The 20,301-nt window shown below is 33.3% G+C and overlaps 1 long non-coding RNA gene across 1 annotated transcript in view; it reads left to right on the top strand.

The window, feature by feature from the left end:
• Positions 1-4,519, top strand: part of LOC145247868 (uncharacterized) — a 49,614-nt gene extending 45,095 nt beyond the window's left edge. The window contains exon 2 of the long non-coding RNA XR_013863290.1: positions 3,658-4,519. This is a non-coding gene — a long non-coding RNA (uncharacterized LOC145247868). The remainder of the gene's footprint in view (positions 1-3,657) is intronic.
• Positions 4,520-20,301: the final 15,782 nt, after the last annotated feature.

Raw genomic sequence — 20,301 nt, 5'->3', positions numbered from 1 at the left:
GTCGTCGTTGGTGGTTCATGCAAGATAATGACCCAAAGCATTCGGCTAAACTGACTAAGAAATGGCTTGAGGACAATCATATTAATGTTTTGGAGTGGCCATCACAAAGCCCAGACCTTAATCCAATTGAAAATTTATGGAGAACATTAAAATTGAGGGTAATGCAAAGGAAGCCTAAGAATCTTATTCAATTGGAGGATTATTGTCAGGAAGAGTGGGCTAAAATTACTACTGAAGAGTGTAACAACTTGGTTGTAAACTATGAAAAGCGACTGAGGAAGGTAATCAAGGCCAAAGGCTATACAATTGATTATTAAATAAATCGTGCCAATAATTTTGAACAAGGGTTTTTTGCAATTATGTTTGTTGTTCCTTTGTTATGTATTTTTTCTAAAATCCGATTGCTGCATCGGAAAGGCCAGTTAAAAATACATAATATACTTTGTTATTTTCTTTAATTTAATCCCTTTTTTAGAATTTATTAGACGAAATTTAACTTTTATTTTACCGTGCCAATAAATATGATCATCACTGTATATATATATATATTTAATTGAGAAATTTTTGAAAACTTTGAAGTGTCGAGTAAAATGATAAAATCATTGTTTATTGCTTTTTATTAAGTCCTATATTTCGCTCACACATAGTCTCATCAGGGTCGAAAGTCCGGTTCGTGAATTTTTTTTCTTTTTCTTCATTTTGGTGTTATGGCGAAGAGACGAGAATTTACGTGTTAACCGGTGGTTTCAAGTGTGTAGTACTCCAGTTTCGAGCGGGATTTAAAGTAAAAGATGGTCACACTTTTTGAAGACACTTTTTAAAAGTAAAAGACATGCAGGAAGTATTAACAATTGCTTATTTAGATAATTTAAACGCGAAAAAAACAATTGGGGCGCTAAAAACTTATAGAGTAAAACAATACGTTTTATTGTCGCGTTGATTATTTGTTTATGTACGCATGCGCTAACGGAAGTCGTCAACCGGATGTTGGGTTAGAACACTCGTTACAACGTCATTTGAGGTTTATAATTATATAGATATACAAAAACTGGAGAAATGAGAATATCATATTTAAGCAAGAGTGGGCGCGAGCAAGAGAGAAAGAGAGAGAAAGAGATGGAAGGAGAAAAAGAGAGTGTGAGAGAGAAGAGTTAGAAAGTGTGAAGGATCGAGAAAGTGAGAAGGTTAGACTGAAAGGGAGTTAGAAAAGGAGGAAGACAGAACGGAAACTGTACATTATACATTATATGATATATGGTAGGCGTGCAATAAATAATTTGCAAGAACTACTTCAACTAATAATTTTTAAAATTTTTTTTATTCAATTTTCACCCCAAACAAGCCACAGTGCCACTTTGAAGCAGGGGGCTACTATCAGGAACTTAATTAGCAGGGGCATTATGAAGGGAGATGAGTAGAAAGATGTTTGTTCACATTACACTTGAACTTATGCATATCAGTACAGTTGGGAAAGCAGGATCCCGGAAGAGAGTTCCAAAGACCTGCATTTCTGGGGAAGAAACTATTGGAGTAAAAGGCTTTCTTGCACCTAGGGATCTCTACTGTAAAGGGATGAGACTTAGTAGCTTGTCGGGTTTGTCGGGGGAGGTACAAGTGTTTGCAGTTCGTCAGAGCATTCACCATTAAAGTATTTGTAGAACAGGCAGAGGGATGCAACATCTGTCTAACAGAAACTAACAGATCTTAATAACAACCTGTTTCTATTCATCTGATAACTCTGTAAATTGATTTAACTTTTCCCGGCATTCCATGAATTTCTACGAAAATTCCGATGATATCAAAGTTAAGGATTAACCGATGACTATGCGTATTTCTGTTTAGCAAATGACTTCCATGTTTGGAATGGCTGCAATGTTTCAGATAAATCCCCTAATGTCGGTTAAACGGATTTAAAAAATGCACTTTAAGTAAAAAGAAAATTAAATCGAATTTCAATTCTGACGCGATTTATAATCGAATTAGTTCGTGTCACCTGGGATTAGATGAACTCGTGTCAAGTTAGAGGCTGGCTCCGTTAACATGTCGATTAATTGTTAATTGTATATTTTTTAAGGGTCATTTATTTGCTTAAATTCGAGCTCTTCGCCTGAAAATGCTAGCGGTCGCTTATTTAAAAATAAAACCCGAAACTAACATTTCATTAATTAATAGATACGAACAAGTATTTCAAGTTAATCACAATCATAAATAGCTGATACTAATGAGAATTAGCTGCTTTTATATGATTAGCATTTTGCTCTCTACATCTTTTAAGACTAAACTAGCATGGATTTCCGACGTTGCGCGGGATTAAATAATGATCAACGTCTATTTAGCACTCCCATATTTTTTAAAATCATCGAAATCGGTGAAATTGTTTACAATACATTTTAGACTATGTTGCACTGTAGAGAGCCTACTGTTTAGTTCATAAGATTATTTGTTATACTTAATGGCATGAATTACAGTATGAAATGCAAAAGCCAAGTATCACAGTTTAATTGTGCTTTAAACAGAATCATTCATTTTAAACGCACCCCAGTCATATGTAAGAACCTACTGTTGATTATATGTCGAGAATTTCGGCTTGTGTGGTAATAAAACCTATCAAATGCACTTGTTATGTTAGGCTGTATAAGAGTGTTAACTTTGGTCAAAATCTTCTGTTCTTTCTATATCGGATTATTTCGATTCACGATTATCGAAACTTATCGATGAAAAAATATATCTAGTAACACTGCCAACCACATAATGCACCTCTGTGTGGCATTTTATAAAATTCGGCCCAGCCGTTTTCGAGTTTATAAGAAACGAACTCACACAGAAAAAAAAAACAGACAAAGTTTGTTTTATATAAACGGGGAGAAGATATTTTTGTGACTTAAATTTTATAATTAAATTTTCATTTTAATTTAAATTGATTGAGATTGTCGGACTGACTTCCTCATCTTGGTTGTTATAGTCATAACGTTTCGGCCATTTTGCCCTCCGGACTTCATCAGGTGTTTTGTATCGAACTGGGGAACCGTTTGTTAGGAGTCTCGAACCCAACCCTTTATTATGTAACATTCAAAACAGAGAATCAGCAACTATGTCCCAGAGCCTAGCTGGAATCCGAACACGGTACCCCCGTAATAATAATAAAGGGTTGGGTTCGAGACTCCTAACAAAAAGGTCCCCAGTTTGATACAAAACACCTGATGAAGGCCGGAGGGCAAAACGGCCGAAACGTTGTGACTATAACAACCAGGATGAGGAAGTCAGTCCGACAATCTCAATCAATGAAAACACCTCATCTCAAAAATAAAGACAATTACTATTAATTTACATTGTTTAGCTCAAAACCTAAAAAGTTATCAGTTGGGACCATGTCTACAAAAGGACTCTGTGAGATGAATAGCAAAATGTTTGTACACGTGAGGATTAAACATTTGCGTGTTATTACAATAAGCTAAGCTAAAAAGAGGAAGGGAATTCCAGTCTAGAAGTCCGAGATAAGAAACATACAGGATTTGAGATATCTACAGATAATGAGTAAAATGCTGCTATTAGACGGGTTTGTCTGGTGCCCATAATAGAACGATAAATTTGTCGTACTAGGAAAAACGATACTCATTTCTGATTGATGAAATCGTTTTCTTTTTGTTTTTGTTGCAGACCATCCACTATTTGGCCAGCTGTGTACAAATCCCAAACAGCAATAGTAGCCTTGTATCATGTCTGAAAGTGACACAATGCTCAACAAGCGAAATCAGAGATGCGCCGCTGTACAAGTCATACTCTCTACCAATCCAAGTTATGCAAACAGGACCATTACAAGCACCCTCAAAATACATCGCTGGATTGCGACGAATGACCATAGACGTGCCCAGGGTGACGAAAACAAAGTTTCCGGCCACAGTTATAGTCATTGTTGTGCTTTCAATTGAGGGCCACATTATGACACGTCACATTTTCAAAGTCGGTTTCAAATCAACACCAAAATGTACGTGGATGTGCTGAGGAGTGTGCTTATCCACTGGTGCAATCAGGTGGCCGCAGGCAGACTCTAGGTGTGGGAGCAAGACTCGATAACGGCTTACAAGTTTAAAGAAACCCAGGCTTGGCTTCAGAAGGAATGCTCCGATTTTGTACTCTCACAGGCGCACCTCCACTCTCGATATAAACTTGCTGGAATACCTCGTTTAGTCATACGTCGAGACCATCACCAACATGACCTCAAACACCAAAGCCAGCCTGATCGCCGCCATCCACCCAGTGTTCGCCGGTGCTTGTGTAAAAGGCATATGCCCTGTTCTAGACCCGTTGATTTATGTAGAAGGCGGCTTCATTGAATAGATGTCAGCTCTATTTCATAATCAAGTTACCTGAATTGATTTTTTTCAATAAAATGTTTTAAAATAAAGCTGTAGTGTGTCTTTCTTCAGGCCTACAACTTATCGTTTCACACTGTATGTCTAAACCTTTTTATTACTATAGGTTTAAGATTACATTTTTTCGTATAGTTTGAAAGATAGTACGTCTTCGAAAAGTACACAGACACATGCACACATAACAAAATTAAATGAATGGATTTATGATTTGTTTCCCACATACTCAAACCTAGTTCCCAAACTTATTACTATCCACGTGTTTCGAAGAATATTTAATTCAAGTTTAGAATTGCAGCTAATATGCCCCATTTTACCTTCCCATCTTTAAGAGATAAAATCCGAAAATTTACTTGTGATGAATTTATATGAACTTACTAGCCGGCTGCCGGAGTTTCCCGCTTGTAAGAATACGCTTAAATACGTTATTTTAATTCATGCAAATTCCATATTCTATTATAGAATCAAAGGTGATTTCCTAAAAATTAAGCCAGCGTCTTGGCTATGTAATCAGTCACATTTGGTCCCATTTTACTACATACTAGATATCATTTATAAAAAAACACATTCGTTTTTTTTTGGGATATGTGTGCGTTCGAAATATAGCAAACAGTCATCAACAAAACGACGCCATCTATTTCTGTCGACATTAATTGAATATCATGAAATATGTACATCTTTTTATAGAAATACAATTTTAAGAATTGCATTGAAAACAATGCATTGATTTTCTTCTTTAATGTTTTTGTAGGAATATTGCTAAAACTTATGTTAAACCGATTAAAACTATATTCTTAGATAAACCCAGCGTAGGTATTAGCTTAAGTCGCGATAGCTTATTAAATTGTTATTGCTTTCAAAGCATTATCTCATTAAATCATTATTTACTAAATGCAGTCTATTATATCAAGGGTAGACGTCTGTATGTATGCATGTGTGTATGCATGTGTGTATGCATGTGTGTATGCATGTGTGTATGCATGTCTCGAAAAAAAACTCAACAAACACGCGTATGTATGTCCAGAGAGATGAATGGGCTGGGTGAAGAAAAGCAAGAGAGAGAGAGAGAGAGAGAGAGAGAGAGAGAGAGAGAGAGAGGGGAGTGAAAACGAGAGTAGAGAAAAGAGAGAGAGATGCAGAAGTTACTTTACTATTTTTCGCCGGACAATGCCATGTTGTCATGCTAGTTAATATAAACATCTGTGAACCAATGAGTTCTTCTAAGTTTTTGCCAGTTTTTGTACGCACTTGCCGACTTACAATTCATAAGTAAACCATTGATTAATCTGTCTGTCCGACCGGGTCATATCCAGACAAGTGGTATGTATGCGTCACTAGCAAATCTTATCGGACTCGTCTGGTAGTAAATTTGATCACGAGGTTGACTTCCCGGATTATGAGACAACCTTTTCAACTGAATAGTGTTCAATCGATTATATATTAATCTAGAATCGTTCGCCCCAGCTTTCCTACGATGTGAAACGATGAAATTGTCGCCCTAAGAACAAAACGACATGATTCCATTTCCGTTGGTTGAAAACCGGTTTGCATTTTTGTTACAGACCATCTACGAGTTAGCCAGTTGTGTACAAACTCAACAGTGATATGAAAAATTAGCCGCGATAGCCAGGCTCGACCCGGAAACGCGAAAGAAGGAAAAAGTAAACGGCAAACGCTTTTCCCACCAGATCACGACAACTTATGACGTCATGACCCTGGAAAAAATAGCGTTTATAAACATAAACGCGTACGTTACGTGCAAAAATTGGCGTCGATAAAAATAAAGGTAAGTATAAAGACAAAATTAAAGATAAACATTAAAAATAAACATTAAAAATAATATTACCAATATTTATATTCTAAAATTCCTCTTAATCTTTTTCGCCTCTAATGAACCTTACGCTTGACGCCGCATCTTCCCCATGCTACCTAGCACCTTCTCTACTCGTCTAATGAAGTTTCCTGGCATAAAGAGTCCCTTCTATCCTCCAAATTTTTCTTGTATTCCATTATCCAATAAATTAGGCATTCTATATCTACCGATATATAGTTTTGTTACTTCATTTCATACGCTCGTTGTCCTATTATATATATATATATATATATATATATATATATATATATATTAAGTAAAGTGATTTTCTAGGACATTTAACTATCGAGCTTATTATATATCTAAATTACAACGAGCATTTCCTGTATTTTAATTAAACTAGTAATTTCACTGTTACATTAAAATACACTTAGCTCTTTAGACTATTATTCTAATCTCCTTTAAATTATATATATATATATATATATATATATATATATATATATATATATATATATATATAACACAATCAGCAGATTAAATAGAAAGATTGATATAAATTTAAATTTAATATTGAAATCTGTTTCTATGATAACACATGCCAGGTTTAACCAGCGCCGTTACCACTGTTTCTTCCGGCACAAATTAAAATACTGATTTCTCATTCGCTTAAGTGAAACTAAATAATAAATTATTAAATAAACAAAAAAATTAGAGTGACATTGACGATAGTTATAGTGATGATTATATGGGAGTAAACCTTATGGATAATTATATACAAATAATACCATCTAATTAAAAACGATGCCATTTGACTGCTTGACAGCTTAACTAATACTAATTCCGGTTTTGGTTTTACGATATTTTGCATTTACTGATATTTATTGGTTCGTTTCGTTTTTAGAAAGAAAGTGTATTCTCGAAATATTTAGGATTTCAATCTCCTGGTTATTCTAAGCAGTAAATCAACTTTTACTGATTTAAATTTAAATTAAAAAAACAAAACAATAAATTGATATATGAAGATAGAAAAACCGTACAATACTTTTCGTCCGTCCATATCTTTCATAACTCACATCAATTTATCGTCCTGTTTCCTGACTTTTATAAACTTCTTATGCTCTTCCTCATTTGTTTTCCGGTAATGCATCAAGTAAACTACAATTTGTGTTTATATTTATTTATTTAAAATTCAATTTGTTTTTTTAACACAGTGATCACCACTTATCAAGGCCCGGAAGCCACTCAGGGATAAGGGTTATTGCAAGTACATTACGTTAGTGTGGAGATTTGATGAAGTGTTTACTTAAGGGGGCGGTTCATTAGGAATTTGTTAACATTGAACTTGAAGACATCCAAGTTGTAGTCAGGTGGGAAGCAGGTAGACGGAACAGAGTTCCACAGGCGTGCAGTTCTAAGAAAGAAGCTTTGTTCATGGAATCCGCGTTTTGATTTAGGCACAGATATAGAGTGGGGGAAATTTTTCACAGTGGATTAAGCTAGACTGGTGTTTTTCGTGAAAGATTGGCGAGGGAGGACCAGAGATTGGAGTTCAGACGAGCACCTGCCATGGAAATAACGATAAAACAAGGATAGGCTCGCAACGTCTCTTCTGTGGGAGAGAGGTTGCAGGGTAGAGAAAAGGGCATCCCTCACTAAGCCACGAAGTCTATTTTGTACTCTGTCAAGGCAGATAGGCTGTTTTTAGCAGCTCCTGCCCAGATATAGCAGCAATATTCCATCCTTATATATTTTTATAACTTCCTATATATATATATATATATATATATATATATATATATATATATATATATATATATATATATATATATGTGGGGGGTGCGTGTGTGTGTTACTGTGTATTCCCCTGATGTAAATAAAGATAGTCTAACATATTAAGAAGTTTGTTAAATTTCCTGGGAAGCATTTAGATAAGGCTCACAGAAAAGGACCAAAAATAAGCACAATCGACCGAGCAGAGATATCACTTTTCGCGCGTTTATTCATCCTAAACCACGTATCCTTAATGTAGGCACTTACAAGGTTGCTTGCGGCTGGTTATTATAAACACCACTTATTAAGGAAATGGTTCCCGGTTCTCTTCAATCTAAAAGTGGGGAAACATCTATATGGAAAGATGTTTCTCAATTAATTTGGGGGCGAAGTCGACGGAAGAGATGGCTAAAGTGGTTGCACGAACAGACGAAACTCTTATCAGAAAAAAAAACTGGTGCTCTCTCTTAGTTCCAATATTAGTTTCATAGCGATATTATATCAAACTTAGCTGTTTCAGGCTTTTGAATTACGTATGAATTGAGTATATATATATATATATATATATATATATATATATATATATATATATATATATATATATAAGACAAACACGCACATACATCACCCATACATATGTATAATGATATGTATTGCCAAATTAATCATGGGCAGGTAACTAGAAATAATATATATAATGTTTTTTGTGCTCGTGATAAAGGGAGGTGATATTTCATCAACACTGCTGGGGAGCCATAATTTAATATATTGTTTCGTTTTCAAATCCACGAAATAATGTTTCACGGTAAACAACTGATGAGCCCTTAAATTAACATTAGGACTTTAGTGAATTCGAGATAAAAGTTTGATGTAGAGATTGCAGGTGATTAAATTATTGCTGACAAAATAGTTCTCCAAAGAAATATATATATACGTCTGTGTGTATGTGTCTGGTCAAGAATAAGCTCCTATATAGTTGACTATTATAGAAAATTGATTACATATAATGATAGAAGAGGTATCGAGATACAGTAAGGGGTATGTTTGATCTGGCATAATGATGATTTATTGAATTGTGGTGTCTGCGTACGCGCCTGGTTCACAAAGTATGGAAATAAAAAAAAATTGAAAATGAAAAAAAAAACGTTTACAGGTGTTTTTGATATAGATGTACATAATAATACTTTGATAAGTAAGTTTTAACTTAATAAGAGATGCTATAATAAAATTGTGGTGTTTGCGTTCGCGCCTGGCCTCCATAGAATGGAAATAGGCACAAACTTTAATAAAGAATGTTCATATCTATCTGTGTAAGTATATTTTGATAATTATGTTTCTGTTTGAAGACATATGGTATAATAAAATTATGGGGTGTTCGTTGGCGCCTGACCTCCATAGAATGGAAATATGTCACAAAGTAAAACAAGGTTTTTTTAATATAGGTCCACAGAACATTGTGATAAGTTTTTCAGTGTGAACAGGTATGGTATGATAAATTATGGGGTGTATCTATTTTATTTTTACTTTCATCATATTTCGCTTTGGTTTTGATACCTCCAAATACGAAGCTATCTCTTTACAACCCTTCTTTTTCATAACCTATCACACTTTCATGAATCAGAGTCCATTTTCTGGAGGCTGCTTTTGAACCCAGTCAACAACGGGTACTTTTGCTAGTATATATATATATATACAGTTGTGCCCGATATTATTCATACCCCCCCTTGAAAATTGATTTTATTAGGTGTAACTTTGTTAGAATTTATTGTTTACGTCCATATTGATACATATTCTTAATAAACCTCTTCTGATCATTTTCGTCATTTTAAAATCTCGGGATACTTGTAATAAAATAAATATACAGCTATTTATAAAATCTGCAATGTTCAAAAATAATCATACCCCCTTATTTTTTCAGTATTAATCGAGTTTCTGACTGTTTGTTTCCCGTTTGATTCTTATTTTGAATGCTTTTATACAACCTGTGATTAATTTCATTTCGTTTTTTGCATTTTTCAGAAATTAAAATGATATCAACTGAAAACCAATAAAAGAATAAAAATTATTAAAATGGGGAAGAAAAAAGAGCTTAGTAATGATCTTAGGACTAAAATTGCGAATTCACATAAGGATGGTTTAGGTTAAAAGTCAATTTCCAAGAAATTTGAGGTCCCTACAGCAACAGTACAGAGCATCATCAAAAAATTCCAGAGCCACCACACAACAAACAACTTGATTGGTAGAGGAAGGAAAAGGAAACTGTCTGCTAGAGCCACCAGGAATATTGTAAGAAGTGTTAATGCAAATCCAACCACCACTACTAAGGACATTTTAGAAAATCTGGAGTCTTCTGGCATAAAAATATCAAGGCAAACATTGCAAAGGACTCTGCATGAAAATGGTCTGAAAGGAAGAAGACCAAGAAGGACTCCATTGCACACCGGAAAACACCTTGCAGCACGTCTAAAGTTTACTAGGAACCATGTGAATTCTCCAGAGTCCGTTTTCTCAAGTATTTTGTGGACTCACGAAACAAAAATTGAATTGTTTGGCCATATGGATGCTTCTTACGTTTGGAGGAAGAAAGAAGAAGCTTACAACCCAAAGAACACCATACCCACGGTGAAACATGATGGTGGTAGCCTAATGTTTTGGGGCTCCTTTTCGGCTAGTGGTCCAGGTAGTTTGGCCAAGATAGATGGAACCATGAAGAAGGAGCAATATTTGGAGATACTCCAGAAAAACATTAGACAGGATGCGGAGAAGCTCCATTTAGGACCAAACTGGGTCCTTCAACAGGATAATCATCCAAAACATACTGCCAAAATAGTCAAGAAATGGTTTGAGGATAATCAAATTAATGTTTTGGAATGGCCTAGCCAGAGTCCCGACCTGAACCCTATCGAAAACCTCTGGCACATATTGAAAACTGAGGTTAAAAAGCGGAAACCTAGAAATTTGAGGGATTTGGAGAACTACTGCATTGAAGAATGGTCAAAAATCAGTGTTGATGCTTGTAAAAACCTTGTTGATAAATATCCAAAACGGTTACAGGCCTTTATTAAGAATAAAGGGCATGCTATTGACTATTAGTAAGAGAGGTATGAATAATTTTGAACTAGTGCCATTATTGTTTTTCTTTGTATAATGTTTCAAACTTGCATAATTTATTTATTTGTTCAGTTTAAATTAAATGCTTATGCTTGATTTATTGTTTGAAATCCCTTTAATATTGTCTACCTTCTGGTTTGAGCAATAATCTTATAGAAATCTCAAAGATCCGAGGGGTATGAATAATATCGGGCACAAGTGTATATATATATATATATATATATATATATATATATATATATATATATATATATATATATATATATATGCAGGGTGTGGCAGAAATATCTCCTGCATTTTGACATTTCCTGTCGCGCTCGTTTCTGATAAATAATTAATTTCTACGGATAGAACTGCATAGTATGTAGGATTTTTCTGACTTTTCGGTCATGCAATCCAAAGGACAAAGCATGTTTGCGAGCTGAACTTGTACAAGACAAAATGACAGAGAGTTTCACAGCTCGAATACTGTCTAGGGTTCCAGCGCTTTCAGGCCTCTCTTGTGGCTTTCTTTTATTAGGTTGGTGCAAAAATAATATTGTTTTCTATCAGATATATTTACCTCAAAAAGTGACGTTATTTTTGCACCAAGCTAATAAATGCCGAACCTGTAGTTTTGAAATTTGCAACACATAATTTCTTTGATTTTCTATCTGGAACAGCATCATGTTGTCCTAACACGTAATGAACTCAGAAAGCTCTCTGCGTTATAGTTACAGATTCACCATTCTTTACAACCATTTTTGCAGTAAAAGCAAAATGTGCTTCAGTGCAAACCATATTGCTTAGTGAACGTATCAGAAACAAAATAGCCAGGGATTAGCAAAATGAAAAAAAAAAAACTCAAAAAACTATTAGCACTTGCATAAGTTCATTAGCTGCATATAGTTGAAAGTGTAAAATGTGGGTAGTATTTCTGTCACATCCTTATATATAAATGCACATCTATATCTATGTATATATCTATAAATATATATATATATATATATATATATATATATATATATATATATATGTATGTGTGTTTTTAATTATGGGATTCAATTTTTTTATTCATAATTGTACGATGTAATAGCAGTTCTGAACAAAAGAAATTTTACACATTTTTCTAGAATGAATAAATGTTATGTTTTAAATCATGTGAATATTGTAAATAAAATGCGCACTTTCCAAACAAATGCAAAGGCAATTTATAAATTATTATAAGATATAGAGGAACATTAATCTGACAGAATTTGAATGATTTTATTTAGATCTTTACCAATCCAGACATCTCACATATGTTGTCTTTTAAAACCAGAAAAGAACACGTCATTAGCAGAAATGTCACGATTTTCTTTAAAAACAAAATTAGCAAAAACACTAAATAAGTAACGCATTAACATTGAACGTAACATTATCGAGAAAAAATTTTTCCAGTAAAAATTCGGAACAAAACACCGTAAAAAATACAAAACGTTTAGCTATTACAAAATTCGTCAGATATTCTTGACTTGAACCCCCCCCCCCAAAAAAAAATAATAATAAAATTAAAGTTATAATAAAAATAGTTACATACCTATCAAGTCCAGGAAACAAATGGAATATGAAAAAGACAAAAATAAAATAGTCGTTAGAAAATTTGTCACACACGCACGCACACACATATACATACATACATGCATATATATGTGTATATATATATAAATATATATTCTTCAACATAAATATATATATATATTCTTCAACATAAATATATATATATATATATATATATACAGAGAGAGAGAGAGAGAGAGAGAGAGAGAGAGAGAGAGACAGACAGACAGACATACAGACAGACAGACTCATATGTAATATACTGAGTTCGTGTAATTCAGTAAATTTTCAAATATCAATAGGTTTTAAGCCAAAAAAAGGTTGGCTTAAGGATTAAGCTACAAAATTATCACATTTCATAGTTGAGCATTAATATACTGTGTGTGCAAAATCAAGACTTCAAGACAAGGTGTTGATGGCAACAAAAAGTGTATTTCATTTTATGTTACACATGTTTTAATGTCCAGTTCGACAATCTCAAGCATTATATCGTTTGAAAATTTTCAAAAACCAGCATTTCTTTAGACTTTATGAATAAATACACTTTTGGCAATGTAGCATTTTTTGAATAGAAAGAAAAAAAGGCGGGGGAAATCCCTAACCGGAAAAGCATGCGAGAAACATTTACCTTGGTTGTGGTTACGGAAAAGCCCATTTAAATGTTAATGTATCGCCTAATTTTCGTATCCTTATTTAAGAACAGAGTTATGTGAAGTCTGTACATATTTAAAGAATTATATATAAATATATATTCTTCAATATAAATATATATATATTTAAAGAATTATAAAGCAAAGTATCTCCGTTGCATTTAATAATGTCTGATTGAATATATATAATATATATAATACGAAACTAAAACTAACCGTAACATCCTTACAAGGTTGCTACGAAGATAATATAAATATAGATACCAAATTTAAAAAAAAATATTTTTACAAAAAATCAATCATTGGGAAATAAAGGAATTTAGGAACCCAACAAATGGAATATATTTAAAAAAAATTTTTTCTTTTTTTAAATGGCTTAGAAGGTTATAATTCTTAAAATATATAAATCTGCCAATCTTGGCCCATGGCCTCGTTCATTTTAAAGCTCTAATTTTTAGTCGACGTACATTATAACCGACATTTAATCGATTTTTTTATATAATTTTAACCATCAATCGCTTGATACCCCTTTTTTTGTATATTACTATATTTTTACTTTTCATTCTCGCTCCTATTCACGTCCATCTTATCAACTCCATAAATTCCACCTGAAGATGATTCGCAATCGAATCGAATACGATCATGATAACTATGCCACTCTCATCAATATTTTTGATTTTGATATTTAAAAAATATACGAAAAATCGAAAAAATAAGAAGGAGAATCATAAAGCAAAGTACCTCCGTTGTATTTAATAATGTCTGCTTGAATGAAAAAATGTTGCCTATATATATATATATATATATATATATATATATATATATATATATATATATATATATATATACACAAACATATTTAAAGCTACAAATCAATCGCAAAGTTTCGCTCATTGGTTTTAATAAACTACAGACTCATCGGGGTAGTAAAACGTTTTAATTTTTAAATTGTACATAGGAACACTTTAAACGATTTGAATGTGTGTTATTAAAGCTAATGATCAATATATGTTCAGAAATTTAATGCTTTTTATAAGTTGGTACACATCTAAATATTAATAAATTATTGAGCAATATTATATATATATACAGTAGATATATACTACAGATTTAACACACACGCACACACAACCCCCCAATATATATATATATATATGTATATATATATATATATATATATATATATATGTGTGTGTGTGTGTGTGTGTGTGTGTGTGTGTGTGTGTGATGCAAGGATTCCAATATTTTTCCCAATACCGATACAATTATCGATACCGATTCCGAATCCGATTCCGATTCTTTATAAATCTCTAAATATTTAACTATATAGTTAACGTTTTTCTCCATAAAAACGAACATGCTAAATGTGCAGTTTTCTAAACGCAAAATATACTTGTGGGAGACGATCTATCAATTTTCGCTTCACTGATATTTTAAAATCAATAAATATTTATTATTTTATCATTATTACAAGCAATGGAAGATTTTGCTTTAAACAAAATCAAATAAAAAAGCCAATTAAAAGAATCGTTTTTGGCATCGGAAAATCGGTACACATTTTTCCGAATTCGATACCGAATCCGATACCCTCAAATATTCCGAATTTTCGATTCTGATTCCAATTCCGATTAATCGTCCCAACTCTAATATATATATATATATATATATATATATATATATATATATTATAAAATAAAAATAACTGAAATATGGCTTATTGCTTGGTGATTAAGCTTTAAGGCATTATAACATGCGATGGTAATTATGAAGAAAATACATTCGTTTTCCTAAGCTTACTTCGCTGAAGAAAATAGTAATCGAATTCCGTGAAGGAAAGGGTTTAATTAAAATGTTGTTCAAATATTAGAGTCGGAAAAGTTTTTTGAGGCTATTACTGTTAATTATTGTTCTTCCTAGCAATGAACAAACGTAATAAGGATTGAACCTTCGACCTCAAGAAGACTGTCACTTAACACTGAATGTTAACCATTTTACGATAAAAACGCAAAAAAAAAATTTTAGATAAATTTTTGTACACGTTAAGTATAATCTGATTTCAAGATGTCTGAATGCCGAGGTTTATAGCAGTCGAAATGTTGTTGAAGTAACAAACAAGAATATAAGGTAAATACAATAATTTGTTAAGTGTTTTTTTTAAAATCTCGATAGCAATAGTTTACACACATATTATCTACTTATGGAAAATTATTTTCAAATATAAAATAACTCAGAAAAATCGCTGCTTTCTTGTATAGATTCGTTTATAGATGAGAAAAGCGGCCATTTTGCAAACATATTTCCAACACTTAATGGAATTTTCCTGGTTGTCCGAAATTACAACAAAGGATAATTGTCATCCATTTTACAAATTATTTTCAATCAAGCCAATTAAAATACATTTCCGGAAAAAAATCGAATCTTAGTGTAATAAAATACATGTGTAAGATAGTAACGCATAATCTCGTTGACACACAGGTCCTTGTAAAATCACCGAAGTTGAGCAACGTTGAGCTTAACCAGTACAAGATGGGTGACCATTTCAGGATACATGTCCCTGTATGTGTTTAATTATTTACGGATTATAATACATGCACTTCGACGCATAAATAGTAAAAATAGTTCATAGCACGGACTGTTCCTCATAATCTTTCCATCTAATTAAACTTTATCCTTGAGTATCATTCGGGCTTTACAAGCAGTGAGTTAGTAGTAAAGGTAGAAAACAGATACGCATCATCTATATATTCAAACGATAGTGGGTGGGACATTACTTTTCCCCTCGGAGTGACTGTCGTTTAATATATATATATATATATATATATATATATATATATATATATATATATATATATATTCACTCCAGTGTTTTTGTCAGCGCAGGTTAGGGGTGAAAGCGATCTTTGGCTTGCGATATTCTCTGGTTCCATTCAGAAAACGTCGCCCTTATGGGGAGCATGTTAAACACATCTTGTCTCTTTGCTGTTTAAGGACCAACTCAATAAAATTAACCCGGAATCCTTCACAAGTCAGATCTGGGCGCGATTACCTAGCTTCCGGTGCAGCCGGCCGGTAACCCAGTTTGATATATTTCACAACATTGACCCTCTCTGCACCTATAATCGCTCAACCTATGGTTTCCCACGATTCAAACTATTATCTGCTTAGCTGGGTCGACAAAGAAGCAGGTAACTGCTTTATGCCACATCGCAGAAATATCAATGTAATGTAACTAAAGATCTTGCTCCTCAACTTCGTCTCTAAGGATGTCTATATAAATCTCGCTAAGAATAACAATTTTGCCTTTTATATATCGGAAATGTAAAAGAAGCTGAGTGGTCCTGGCTAAAAATCGAGTAATACAATCCAGTAATTCGCCTTAACAAAAGGACGTTCACAGTTATAGCTGGGAATATGCTTAAGCTTTAATTTTTTCCACGTATGCTTCGACATGTCTCCGATGTTGCTATGCTGATCAGTATTTACGGCTTACTTCAGCCAATCATATTCGTGTGTGGAGGAACCCGGATGTGTTATACACGGAGAGTGTGCAGAAGAGAGAGAGAGAGAAAGAGAGAGAGAGAGAGTGTGTGTGTGTGTGTGTGTGTGTGTGTGTGAGAGAGAGAGAGAGAGAGAGAGAACAGGGAGAGCAGTGTATTCTTGATGTATCAATCCTCAACATTCATTCAATCAGAGAATGGGATAACAATTTATTTGTCAGTCTGCAATTTTATTTACGTATAGTCCACGGAGGATCATCCTTTCATGCCTTATATTCAATCTTTGGCAAAGGGTTGCGTTAATATATTTTTGACTTCTAATGGAGTATGCCACCAATGACGATCGTTTTTATAACCACAAGTTATAATAATCAACCAATCAGAATCTTCCAAATTTACTATAAAAATTGTCGAATTTTGGATTCAATCAGTTCGGCGTCGTGCCTGTCACGAGCCTGAATTTGATTCTTTGCCGCCATCTTTGTTACTAAGAATTACTTAACATTCAAAATCGGAACTGCACTGAATCTTCGTCGCCATCTTTGTTACTAGGAATTACTTAATACTCAAAATTGGAACCGCACTGATTCTTCACCGCCATTTTTGTTCAGCATAATGTTTCAACACTTAACAGGTTGTTTTATTCTAACTGCACAAGGGACACCCACCAAGAAATGATGACTCTGAATGCAGGTCGCTTAAGCTATTTCAAGTGGGAACTTTTTGAGCAATCCTCCTCATGAATCTCATCTTCTTGGTGACGATTGGAAACCCACGTGACTTATTTTTCGCTATTACCTCCCGGTCTAGAAACAAAAAGGATGCCCAACTGTCGAGAGATATCCAATTAAAAACATTTCTCTCTACCGTTTTCTTGGCTTTTTATCTGCTTCTCTTGCCTTCTAAAATACCCCCAAAGCATAACTTTGACAGGTCAGTGGTTGATCGTTTCACACGTCCAAAAAGTTTAACGGTCATTATTTTGATTTTATCAAATAGATGGTGGTAGGGAAGTAGTTTGACGGAGGGCGGATATTTTGTTTTTTTCGATCAGGCGATGCCCCGTAATGAAACGTCTTATTGGCTAGTTGTTTAGTCCATGTGATACAATCAAGGCCATATAAAACTACTAGAAGGACATAAGTAAAATACACTTTTACTTAAATAGCATCTTTTTTGAATTTAGAATAGTGCTGTGTTGTTGGAAAGCTACCTACCTCAGCCCAATTCTGTGTTTCAATGTCGTCTTGTGATCATTGGAGAAAGTCAGTTTATTCCCTAAATAAAGGAATTGAGTTACCTGTTTGATGGGTTTACTAGTCATATTTAGGTTAATTTGTGATTTAGCTGTAGACATAAATTCTGTTTTCTCTAGGTTTATTTCTTATCCTATGAGCTGTCTTAGTCTTGCTTTATAATCAGACTTGTGTGATATAATTTGAGTGATGAAAATACTGAGAGATAAAAATATCCTCTGCACAAACTGGATATTACAATGATAGCAATGTTCCTGGATATTCATGAAGTCGCTTTTGACCGTATCTAACTTCAAATTAATGCGACTTCACTGCTTTATCTTTTCAAAACAAATTTCCTTGAAAATGTTCTGTTAAATTGACAGAATTCCAATTTTTTCATCCGATTTTGTACAACATTAAGCAAGACAAGACGCTTTTAAGATACAGATAACTAACACTGTGTATAATTAGTCTTTTGTAAACAAATGTAAAAAAAGAAGTTTTATTAAAACAGTCTTTGTTTTTACTTTATTAACAAAATTTTATAATAAAAAAATATTTATGCACGTTTTTTATTAATCGGTGGAGTTGGTAGTTTATTTTTACACCAAGCATAAATGTATTACTGTTAAAAAATATTCATGAACTGCTTTTTTTCCAACAATATTTTGTTTATAACTATTTTGTAACTTATTTTTGTTGCTAATATATTTAGGAACATTTTTATTACAAAAAAAAAAAACAGTTTATAAACATATTATTGGAAAAAACAGTCCATAAATATTTTTAAAAAGTTCATAAATATTTTATAAGAGTTTTTTTTTATATTTGATATGAAAAAAATACCAATACTTCAAGTGCAACGTAAACAATTTTTTGTTGAACCGTCTACTTAAAAATTGTAATTATACCAAACTTCTACTACTAAGGATACTACAATAGTGTCTCACTGGCTAACGTCCACATATTAACCCTTATCCTCGAGTGGTGTCGGTGCCTCGATAAGTGGTGAAGCCTTTGTGGAAATAAAATTCAGAGTGTCACTTTTTAGGGAGTTAAGTCTCTCCCAAAATAGTGAAAAAACCCCAAAAAACTTTGTATATAACCTTGCGTTCATGTGTGCGTGTGTGTGAATGGGATGTGTAGTAAGTAAAGCCCGACACAAAAAATTCGATTAATTCAAACATAAAAAAAAGATTCCGCCACCTAAGTTACCGAGAATGCAATCACAAAAATTAAAAAAAGAAAGCGAACTAAAGTTAGATACCGAATAATCCCTAGATATTTTAAATAACTAAAAAACAAAACAAACTCTTTAATATCTTTCTTCCCCTTCTCCCTTGTGTCGGTGGCACGCGTTTCAGTTTCAACCTCTCATACCAATGAGTCTCGCAGGATCAGTAATACTTTGATATGCGATCAACCTAAGCAACAGCAGTCAATATGATTATCACCATTTTCTTGTGTTGGAAACATATGTTAATACTTTAGAGACGTCGCGTATTTCGTAATGACTTCCTGGACGTCAGTGTACCAATCTCTATTGATTTATAAAAATAACTTTTGCAAAATAGTTCGTATGTTGGTTGTTCAGTTGAAGTTTATGCGACACAGTAATCACCGAAAAGTAGTCACACCATATAACAAGTCGTCTGCAGATGAACAAATAGCAATCATGAATATTAAGTTACTGGAGCCATTGCTCGTTGCCAGTGTTATGACACGTCACAAAAAATAGACGTTGTTAGTTAAGTTGGCAACTCTTGCATAATTATGTCCCACAATGTCTTCTATTTTTGTACCAATATTGATTTTAAAAATGTTTTATTTAATCTTATAGATTTTGCATATCTTTTTTTGTTCACAAAAATACATTTACTTATGTTTATTTAAAAACAAATTTCTACGTCTTATATATAAACGGCTATATGTCTGTCTGTCTGCATGCATACATATCTCTCTATTTATCTCCATATTTTCAAACTCCATCTCTACCGAAACTAAGGCCGCGGAGCGGCGCTACGAGCCTCAAATGATTGGATTTTTTAAGGACCGTCTTTTTATTGGTCTTTATGCGATTAAATTAGTATTTAAGGGGCCAAAAAATGGTAAAATTGAAAAAAAATTGTTATACATTTTGTACATTCGACTTAGTTTATTTTTAATTAAGTGCAACGTGAACCGACATTTTGCTGCCCAAATCCTAACATAGTGACCAAGTAGTTGCTGCCCCTGATAGTAGCTCCCTACACCAAAGTGGCAATGCGCCTT

This window comes from Euprymna scolopes, chromosome 26 (assembly GCF_053919585.1).
Source record: "Euprymna scolopes isolate OS-2025 chromosome 26, ASM5391958v1, whole genome shotgun sequence".
Classification (NCBI taxonomy): Eukaryota; Metazoa; Mollusca; class Cephalopoda; order Sepiida; family Sepiolidae; genus Euprymna; species Euprymna scolopes.
Note: the sequence above shows the minus strand (reverse complement) of the source record. Positions and strands in the feature narration are given on the sequence as shown.